Source organism: Seriola lalandi, unplaced genomic scaffold (genome assembly GCF_002814215.2).
Source record: "Seriola lalandi dorsalis isolate HSWRI2012SDOR001 ecotype SW California unplaced genomic scaffold, Sedor1 jcf7180002054225, whole genome shotgun sequence".
NCBI lineage: Eukaryota > Metazoa > Chordata > Actinopteri > Carangiformes > Carangidae > Seriola > Seriola lalandi.
Window position 1 is genome coordinate 100,637 of NW_019524778.1, and position 10,854 is coordinate 111,490.

The 10,854-nt window shown below is 42.2% G+C and overlaps 1 pseudogene across 1 annotated transcript in view; it reads left to right on the forward strand.

Moving 5' to 3' along the window:
* Positions 1 to 10,854, forward strand: part of LOC111653565 (TBC1 domain family member 12-like) — a 23,191-nt pseudogene that overhangs the window by 1,405 nt on the left and 10,932 nt on the right. Inside the window, exon 2 of the transcript XR_015437126.1 lies at positions 7,487 to 7,625. The product of XR_015437126.1 is annotated as a TBC1 domain family member 12-like (transcript). The remainder of the gene's footprint in view (positions 1 to 7,486; positions 7,626 to 10,854) is intronic.

The window sequence follows — 10,854 nt, forward strand, 5'->3', positions numbered from 1 at the left end:
GTGTGTGTGTGTGTGTGTGTGTGTGTGTGTGTGTGTGTGTGTGTGTGTGTGTGTGTGTGTGTGTGTGCCAGAACCAGAACCGATGGAGAAATGTAGTCGGAGACTGTGACGAAAAGCAGACAGGGTTGGAAATTACATGAGAGAAGTTGCAGGCCTGAGCTGAAGCTAACTAGCTAACTCTACTAGCTAGGATGATGACTGCATTCAACACGTAGAAACCTGTACATTTTAATTTCAGATACTTAACTCAAAAAAATGTTATTGTCATGACTTCCTGTCCTTGCACTCACTGCCACCATGCAGCATCCATCCTGCCATAAACAAGAGTATAAACAGTCAGTAGTCTCTGAAGGACAGGTCAGTCCCACCCTCAGTTCTCTGTCGAATCGATTCATATATTAAACATCAGAAAGATGATCGGACAGTATTGACAGTATTGACTGCGTTTCTGCGCCTGCGAAGAAGCAGAATACTTAAAGCATGATTTGGTTAAGGCAGGAAATTCACATATTGTTTTGGTGATGACTCTAAAACAGGTGCTACCAAACCTTTTTGTGCACGTGACTCCGTAATTCGAAGCAGCGTCACCAAAGAGCCCGGAGTTACAACAATCCAGTATTTCACAAGAATAAAACGAGACAAACGTCAGGACCAGTTGGTTCAGAACCAGCCGTTTGATCAGTTATTAAACTACTGACTTCCATCTTTTCCTCTGTGTGCGCACGTGTGGATTTGTGCTCATCAGAAGCTTCAATAAATAGTTTTGCTTTTTTGCAAACATGGGCGTTATATGTTTGTTTGACCTTTAGCTGCTAATTAGAAATCTAACTGCGCCATTTTTGTTTTTCCTAAATCCCTCCCTCTGGAGATATAAAGAGGTTTCTCCAACGCTGGGAATCATCAGATGACGACATGCACTGAATATAATAAAAATCATAATCGCGATTATTTAGATCAATATTGAGATCATGATTATTTAACAGGATTAATCATTGACTTTGGAAACACCACGCATTTATTGAACTTTAAACTTTAAATACAATTCAACAGAAAAACAAAACAACATAAAAAACATATCAAACAAACAGCTTTGTGTTTACGTAGTTTATACACAATATAAGTTAAAGATATCCGACCGTGGTCTCTCCTGGCTTTATTTAGAAAGTCTCTGAAGATGACGCACTCCTGCGTACGCCGCTAACGTGCGCCGAAACGTAACCAGGAAGTGGATGGAGGGGATTAAATTTTTTTGCGAAACAGAATCCAGCACAAATTAATATAAATTACTCGTTTTATCTGGATTATCTTGTTGTCATGATCGTTGAAAGATCATATTTGATATCAGTGTCTGTTGTTATGGAGATTAAAGAGGATGTTAACCGGCTGACTTGACCATTTGACACGTGTCTGCCTTTTCCTGGTCGCAGCGCTTCAGTCTGGGGCCTATAGCTGCGTAAGAGCTTGCATGTTAATCACGCCCCAGTTAAGTATACGTGCAGTAAGTGATACAGCAGGGCTCAGTGAGCATTGACTCGGCACAGCCTCTTTCCTCAGGGCTTAGCCCACATTCACAGCTCCCTCTGCTCTTCTGCGTCCTATTTCTGAAGCCGATTCATCACGCCGTTTAACCTCCGCACAGCCGTCGCCGCCACGCAGCAGAGGTGTTGTGACTGTGGGAGGTCAGGTGTGAAAAAGACGGCGTTTTCTCAGTTCCTGAAAAGAGATGTCTTGTGATCACATGATCTTTTTCAGATCGGGTTTGAGCAGCCGCCCTCGCAGGTGCAAACATGATGCTGCACTCACAGTATTTGATGTTAGGGAGGAGTCAACAGATCGGTTATAGAAATGCACAGATGGTGGTATCAGAGCAATGTCTCGCACTAAACCAGAATCAAAGTGTATGTGTGGTAGAAAAACCTCTAGAGCTCAGACTGACACCAGGAAGTGCCTGCAGCCTTTCCAGAAGTCAGAGGAGCGCCGAGCAGGTTGGTTGAGGAAAGAGCAAAGTGCCGCTGGCGGCCGCCCGGAGGCGAGAGGAGGGAGAGAGACCAGCTGATAACAAACTGATAACTGGTCAAACCTCAGAAGCTGCAGGAGGGAGAGAGAGAACGGGGACTGCCATCAAACGTGACCTTTGAGGCAGATTGGATGATGTATAATGGAGTTAAAATAACCTTTTGCAATGAGCCATCATCAAGGTCTGAAGTGTTTTCTGTCCCAGTTTGAGGTGGGTGTGGTCAACCTGCTAGCAGCGTCAGCTTCTGTGGCGTGGACTGAGTTCAACAGCTGGAAAACAATGTAATAAACCCCGACAGCGTTCCCATACGAGGAAGTGAAAAATAAATGTTTAAGAATCCGACAGAGACAGCGGAGCAGCTCAGAGCCGGAGGGGGAGAGGTCGCTTCTGTTTGGTGTCTGAGGCAGTAAAATCCCGTCTGACCGGCAGGTGCAGGAACATTTCTGGTTGTTAAATTTCGTGTCAGGCCGGGTTCCTGGTATTTGGTTTGGACGCGGGCCTCGGCAGCTGGGTACCCCCCCCCCCCCCCCCCCGAATGTCACGGCGTCTCAGAGGAAACCCAGACAGACGGAGAGAGGAAAACCTCCACGCTGGCTGTTTGGTTCAGGGGCAGGACGACGGGGGAGGGAGATCAAATCCACACAGAGCAAATACAAGCAGGAATGTGACTTTATTTTAACCTCCAACTCCCAGAGCCACTTTACAAAACACAACTTTAGAGTTTGTGACCTTTTTGTTTCAAGGTTCAATTTATCCACCTGTGAAATCATGGAAATTACAGCTCTCCATCCTAATCAACCCATCCTGCCCCATTTCTAATCAGCCAGAGTTCAATACGACACAGTCATCATGATGGTGAAGAAACCTGTTTCAGCTGAGATTCCTATTTGTGTTTTTATACTATATTATTGTATTTTATGTCTCAGGTCAGCAGGACAAAGTTTTATTTGCCACGTGTTGATGTACAACAGCATTCTTTTATTTGATATTAAGAAAAATATAATATGGTGGGAAATATTGTGCTGTTTATCCACAAAATCAGATTTTGGCTTCAGTTTAACATTTATTTTTTATTCCTCCGCGCCGGCGACAGTCAGAGCGGCAGCCATATTGTTTTCAGCTTGTTCCTCCGCATGTCTCATTCTCGTGGACACGATATCTCCGTAACGCCTTGAAGGAACTTCTTCAAATTTAGCAAAAACGTTCACTTCGACTCGAGGATGAACTGATTAGATTTTCATGGCTAAAGGTCAAAGGACGTCCAAGTCTTCACAGCAAAATTTCACACACATGGTTCATATTTCATCTGACTGATAAACAGAGATGTGACCTGAACTTAGTCCGAGTTACGGAGCGATACAACAACGAGGAGGTGATTCTAGTTTAAAAAATGCGACACTGCTGTTGTATCTTGGGAAACAGCTAAACTTTTACCAGAAGAATTCAACCCAAAAAATACAATTAAAGTTGTTTTTGGCCACAGAGGGAGAGATTTATTTATCTGAGATTAGATAAGAGACGAAAACACTTCACTGATCCTCGGGGGGGAAATTAGATGTCACATCAACAAATGGGCCTCAAACTGTGTCGTAGGTACAGAAAGGAGCAAGCACAGGAATAAAAACTACAAAACTACACACAAATCAGGATTAAATTAAATCTCTCATCTGCAAAAGTTTAGTGCAATAGCTGAAGCTGTCAGCGGTCACTTGGTTCGTGGTTCAACGTCGACGTCTGTAACCTGTTCTGCCTCGGCCCCGTAATTCTTTTTGTTAATTTCCGTTAGCTTAGCTTCATGCAGGGGGATTTAATTAGCTCCCGTGCTTAATTATTTACACACACACACACATCCTGTCCACTGCACTTTGGGAATTAGGTTAGATCCTATCACACACACCCTGACACAAACACACACACACACACACACCCTGACACAAACACACACACACACATCCATTTATGGCTTCTGTCATGCTCTGTTAAACAAAACATGAGCTACAGTGTTAGATTTGTAGCTACAGGTGTGTGTGTGTGTGTGTGTGTGTGTGTGTGTGTGTGTGTGTGTGAGAACAAGGCAGCTTGTGATCTGAGGAGCAGTTTGATGTGAGCGACACAAAGTGAAGCTGGAGTGTGAGAAGTGACAACACAACCTGTTGTATCTGACAGGCCAACACAGCTAGCAGCTCTTTTATTTTCCTTCTCAAAGGCAGATACCTGAGGATTTCAGGTGTGTCTGTTTGGAGCGATCAGTGGTTTGTAGAAGCTGATATAGTTTTAAGTTCGGTGTTTGATCCTCTGTAGGTTCCAGGCTTTTATCTGTGATCTCTAAACCTACGACCGAGTGTTGTGTTAGAGCCACAGTGAGGGGAAAAAAGAAATCTGAAATTTCGAGAATAAAGTTGTAATATAATGAGAAAATGTAAAATTATAAGAGAAAAAAAAACATAATTTTTAGGAATATTACAAGCAACCAATCAATCAAACAGGTGAAAGGACAGTCAGCTGCTGTTTGTCTGTCAACAATACAATAGAGTTTCTTCACAACCTTTTCCTGACCCTGAAATTACCACTTTATTCTCATAATATTACAACTTTTCTTTTAATATCATAATTTTATTCTTGTAATATCAGATGTTTTTCCCTCCGTGTGGCCCTGTTACTCCGTCCTACTATAAACCAGCAACAGCTAAAACCAAAACCTCCAACCTACTGTAACGTGGACTCTGACTAATGTAAGTGAAAGAGCAGCAGTCTCAGACCAAACCAACATAAGTTTAACTTCCTCTTTTTCTATTCCCGGTGCGTTTCACCACAAGTGAGAAAGTAGATAAACACGCCGTTGTCTGTCGCAGCTCGTCAGTCTGTGTTCAGTTATATAACTCAGACCGGCGGCCAGATTATCACCGAGAGAGACGGCTGTAGCTGATGAAGTCTGTCATGGAGGACGGAGACGGTGACGGTGTCGGCTTCGTTCAGTCCAACAAACAACGTCTTCAGTTCACAACCGCAGATCTTCACATGGGAGAAGCTGCACGCAGAACATTTACAATCTTGTCTTAAAAATGATCAATCAATTATCAAAACGATAGCTATAGCTATATTATCTTATTTATCTAGCATTTATTTATATTATCTTAATAAACAATATGCCAATTTATCGATTAGTCGGAAGTGAATGCTCTGGGAGTTTTAGGCTCTTGTTCAGATGAAACTCAAAGTTTGAATCATTAGTTTTCACCATTTCAGTATTTTCTGATCAATAATCCAAATCCACTTTAGCAGATATTGCGATTGTGATATGAGTCAAGACGTCAAATCGTGTTTTTTTTTTTTAATTTAATTTTCACAGAAAATTCTTTTAAAATGATGATGATGTGATTTTTGTTGATCTTGTACAAAACAAACATGTTCCTTCACGTCTGGAGAATAAGATTTGTCGCCCCGGGCGTCACACAGCTCCTCTGATTGGGATATTGCACATGACCATATTGTAATTTTGATTATATTTTGATCAATTGTGCAGCTCTAATCAATTAGGTTAATGATCGTTAGTTACAGGGCTGTTCCTGACATAAGTCTGGAGTCTCTCTCTCTCTCTCTCTCTCTCTCTCTCTGTCTCTCTCTCTCTCTCTCTCCTCTCTGTCTCTCTCTCTCTCTCTCTCTCCTTCTCTCTCTCTCTCCCTCTCTGTCTCTCTGTCTCTCTGTTTCTCTCTCTCTCTCTCTCTGTCTCTCTCTCTCCCTCTCTGTCTCTCTGTCTCTCTCTCTCTCTCTCTCTCTCTCTCTCTCTCTCTCTCTCTCCCTCTCTCTCTCCCTCTCTCCCCTTCTCTCTCTCTCGCTCTCTCTCTCACAAACACTTCAGAGTGAAGAAACTTGCGCCTGCAGAGAGCGGAGGAATAATATTTGCTTGGCTGTCTACTTGGCCCACAGTGTGTGTGTGTGTGTGTGTGTGTGTGTGTGTGTGTGTGTGTGTGTGTGTGTGTGTGTGTGTGTGTTCTTGTTCTCCTTCGTAGCTCCACTTCCTTCTCATAATTCCTGCAGTTCCTCGTCCCTCTTCCTCTTCAGACTCGTCGACTGACACGAACGTAAAACTGTTGATCTGGCAGCTTTTTTTTTTTCCCTCCAGCATCACTTCAAAAAAATAAATAAAAAACTGCTGCAGCTGCACGACTGTGGTCAGAATGATGATGAGGATTAATTCACCGCACTACGTCTTCACTCTTTGTCTCTGCATTTCTTCATATGTTTGTTTGAGGAACTGAATTATTTTTCTGCAATTTCAGTTTTCCACTGGAAAAATAAGAGATAATTGTGCTGCCTGTTCTCAGTCAGGACTCAGCCGCTCGGACTGAAAATCTGTGGGTAGATCTTCAACATGTTGTTAGTGCAGCGAAGCCTAAAAATATCCAGAGTGGGTGAAGATTTGTCAATCAGGAACAGAAAGACTCTCAGCTGCTACAGAAAGTGATAGCAAGCTGTCACATCTGCCGGGGGGGGGGGGGGGGGGGGGGGGTTAGGAGGTACGGAGTTTGCAGGGTGCCCAAACTTTTGCATGTGCCACAATTAATGTTAATTTATTTATTTTTTTAATTCATTAAAGATTATAATTTAAGTGTTGTATAATTTTAAGTGTCTTTACAGTCTCTATCTCCACATGAGGTAACACGACTGAGCCGACACAATAAGACTACTCTTATCAAGGATTCATAGATGGTTTATAACTAGTTTATTAATTAGCTTGTTTACATTTTATAAATCATAAATAAACAATTATAAGCAAGTTATAACACAGTTTTCATACATTGATGCAGGCTCAGTATTTGGCAGGAGCAAGTTAATTCTTACTACTCAATAATCTGACTAATTAGTTCCTATTATTTGTAACTGGTAAAAGGAGCTTTAATGTAAAGTGTAAAACATAATTTATTAATAAGTCACTATAAGACTCCTTTTACCAGTAATAAATACTAACAATAAAATCTCGAGGGGCATTTCCTACTTTTCTATTTAAATGATTAATGGAAAAATAGAGATGAATTAATAATGAAAGTAATAATTTATTACAGCTCCTGTTACATATCAGTTTGTTGCTCAGACTTAGAAAGAACCAGATAATGTTAAAATACACATAGATAATAAATTAGTGAGTCAGTCAGTTAGTGATTAAAGCCCACAAACAGTTCTGTTCAACACATTGTGATATCTGTGTTAACCACAGGGGGAAAGTCAGCTGAGGCTGGACTGATGTCAGGTTTGGAGCTTCAGTCCTGTGGAAATGTTTTCCTACAGCGATCATGTCATCAACACCAAAACAGAAACAACCTTCCTTTGAAACCTCCAATAAAGATCTTTTTACATCCGACACTTTCCTTCTCCCGCTCCTCTGGTTTTAGATTTAAAGACTTTAAAGGTTCGGTATGTTCACGATGATAATCAGAAATGCTGAGCCCTTTCTTTCTGCCTCTCTTCCAGGAGCCTATTTTCTAGGAAATCCAAAGAGCCCAAGGCATCGTCCCACAATGCAACAGGGTGGCGACTGTTCGGGAAGACAGCAGGAGGCAGAGAGGTCGATCCAACTAAAGACGCCGCCTCCACGTTGTCCACGGAGCAGGTCGGTTCTTTAAACACACACATTCACATCTTCCTCTCCAGAGTTTTCAGTCTGAGCTTTTCTTTTTTATTTATTTTTTCACAGTTTAAAAAACACAAACTGCTCCATCAAGGCAAAAATCCTAATCACTATTATTTTGATCAATATTGAGATCAGGATTATTTCACACAATTCCTCATTGACTTTGGAACTTAAAAAAACTTTCTTCAATTTAAATACAATTCAACGGAAAAACAAATAAAAAATAAATTTAAAAAAAATGAGATAAATAAATAAAATAACAAATAATAAATATATACAATGAAATATATAATTTAAAAATTAATAAAAATAAATAAGGTCAACTGTGTAGTAAGATTAGTGTGCTTCCACAATCAACTGAAAACACAAATTAATAATCGTTCGATCTGGATTATCTTGTATTCATGATCGTCTGAAAACAAAATCGTGATCGTAAATAAAATTAGATTCATCGCTCAGACGTGTTGCACATGTGAAACCAAACTGAACATTTTTTAGAAAGAATAATCAATTAATTATTTGCTGCTTTTCTCCAGTTTCATTAACAATAAACAGAATAATTTAGTGTTGTTTTTTTTTTTTTTACTGTTGGTTCAGACAAAACAAGACGATGGAGGACGACAGCCTGGAGCTCTTTGACATTTTTCCTGATTTTCCGACTCGTAAATCACGTCAAAGATCATGTTGAGTGTTTGTGGTATTTCCGTTTGAGTTGCGTTTCTTATAAACAGCTGTTTATAGAGTCCAGATGCTGCTTTGTGTTTCTGTGGGAACTTGTTGCTAAAATCCAGCGGGTGAAGAAGTCTGAGTGTTCGGCCTCATGAGCATCTGTTTACATACAACATGGAGGCTGGACCGAGGCTGTAAAATGGATTTACTCTGTGTGTATGTGGTCGCTAGGCAACGTCCACACACACATACATACACACTGCCTGCAGCTGAGGAGGCAGATGATTACACACACACAGACACACACACACACACACACACACACACACACACATACATATAATTCACCCCTCTATGCCCCATTTGCTGCTTTGTATAAGGTCCTGCCAGCAATGACACACACACACACAGCTGTTCCTCTCCAGCCACCGAGAGCAGGTGGTATCCAGGACACACACACACACACACACACACACACACACACACACACACACACACACTCTGCAGCAGCAGCTTCCCTCTCTCTGGTTGAGTTTAATTAGATGAGGTTTGATTTTCTCATCAGTCCAACTGTGAAAGTCGTCTCTCTGCTCGAGGCAGAGCTGTACTTGCTGAAGTACCTTTTTAGCAAGGTGCCAAAATCTCCACCGTCCGTACTCCAGCTCCTGTTTGCTGCTGCCGTGACCTCTGACCTCCCTGTGCAGTGTGAAGGCAGAGAGGACGCAGGACGAGAGCCGACGTCGCTGACAGCGAAGCGTCTGGCCTCTGCGCTCGCTCGCTCCGCTCACATGACAGCAGCTGGAGTCAGATGATTCATCAGGGAAGGAGCGGGCCAGATGTGGTTTGGCTTCAGTCAGTTGACACGTCAGACACAGAGCTGAGGAGGAGGAGGAAGAGGAGCAGGAGGAGGAGGAGCAGGAGGGGGAGGAGGAGGAGGAGAAGGAGGAGGAGCAGGAGGAGGAGGGCTCCACTCAATCTGCTTCCTTTAAATTCAGTTTGTGCAGCAATGCAGCAGTTAGCTCATCGGCTCAGAGGGATTACTGCCCCAGTGATGATCCTGCCTCTGATCATGTGTCGTGATCCTCAGTATCAGGATCCGTGACTTTGACACATCGATCACTTCTGCATTAGAGGTTTTTTTTTACACCTGTGGTAAACTTATCCAAACCCACTGTGCATGAATCAACCTGCCTCCTCCACTCAGACTAGTTCCAGGTTACATCCCTGTTTATCCAGAGTCGTATGAAATATTAACAGCTTGTGTAAAGTCTTGTCACAAATGCAGTGTTAAGTCGTGAATAATGGCTAAAAATACCTTGACCTTTGTCGCCCCCCCATCCAGCACCTCTAGGATGAGCTGTAAGCCAGGCCTCATCAGCCAGCATCAGTGCTGCCCCCTCGCTCATAAAGCCCCTGGTGTGAATGGGAGTAAATCCCTGCAGCAGGTTGAGAGGAGGCTGTTAGAGCAGCAGGTCAAAGCTGAAGTAACATGTCCAGCTTCTGTTTTTGTTTCGGTTTAATCAGCTCTGACATGACGGCGTCTGCACGTCTTACCGTTCATTTAACTCCCTCAAACAGAAAAGGTTGTCATGTAACTTTTACCTGTTTTTACCTGAGAGAAAATGACCTGAGACCTCGGAGGGTCGAAAAACGTTGAGGTTTTAAAAACACGCTTATTAATTTCGGTGTAAAAAGATTATCAGACAGACTGTGGTGTTTGTTTCCCATCATCCTTTGCCCGGGTTTGAAATTCATTCTATGTGAAATTAAAAAGTCTTTATTTAATTCAGTGAACGCAGCAGAAATCCAGACTAAAGCACGGTGCCGTAACTTCTCAGTTTAAGTAGATTACAGTAAAATATAAGCGTTAACCTTCTGGCTGAAGACATGATCTCAGAGCTCTTTGCAGTTGACATATAGTTGACATTATTCTAAATGTGGGATTGACTGTGGAAGTAGCAGTATTCAGTGTTAAATACCTCCAGGATCGTTTCTATGGTTTTTATTGTTAAATGAACTTTGTCTTTTTAAAGTTTGTTTTGTCTTCAGTGATCATAAATGACACAGAGCAGCTTTCATGGTGCAGTTAAACTTGGAAATCACTGGATCAGTCACATGATTTCATACATGTGACCGTCAGCTCGTAGTGGAGCTGATGTCACAGAGGAGACTGTGTCGCCCCCTGCTGGTGACGCTCTCACACCGGCTCATAAAAGGCTTGTTGTCCTGTTGACCCACAGCTGCCCTGTTCCTGTGAATGAACTGTTTATTGTGCAGGACACACACACACACACACACACACACACACACACACACACACAAATGTTCACATTCATTAGGCAGCTAGAACATGTACACACACACACACACACACACTCGGAAACAAAGTTCACACTACATATTTGTCAGCTTTAATGTTGTATGTGAAAGTGTGAGTGCACACACTCACACACACACACACACACTCACACACTCACACACACAAACACACACACACACTCACACACTCACAAACACAAACTCACACACACACACACAC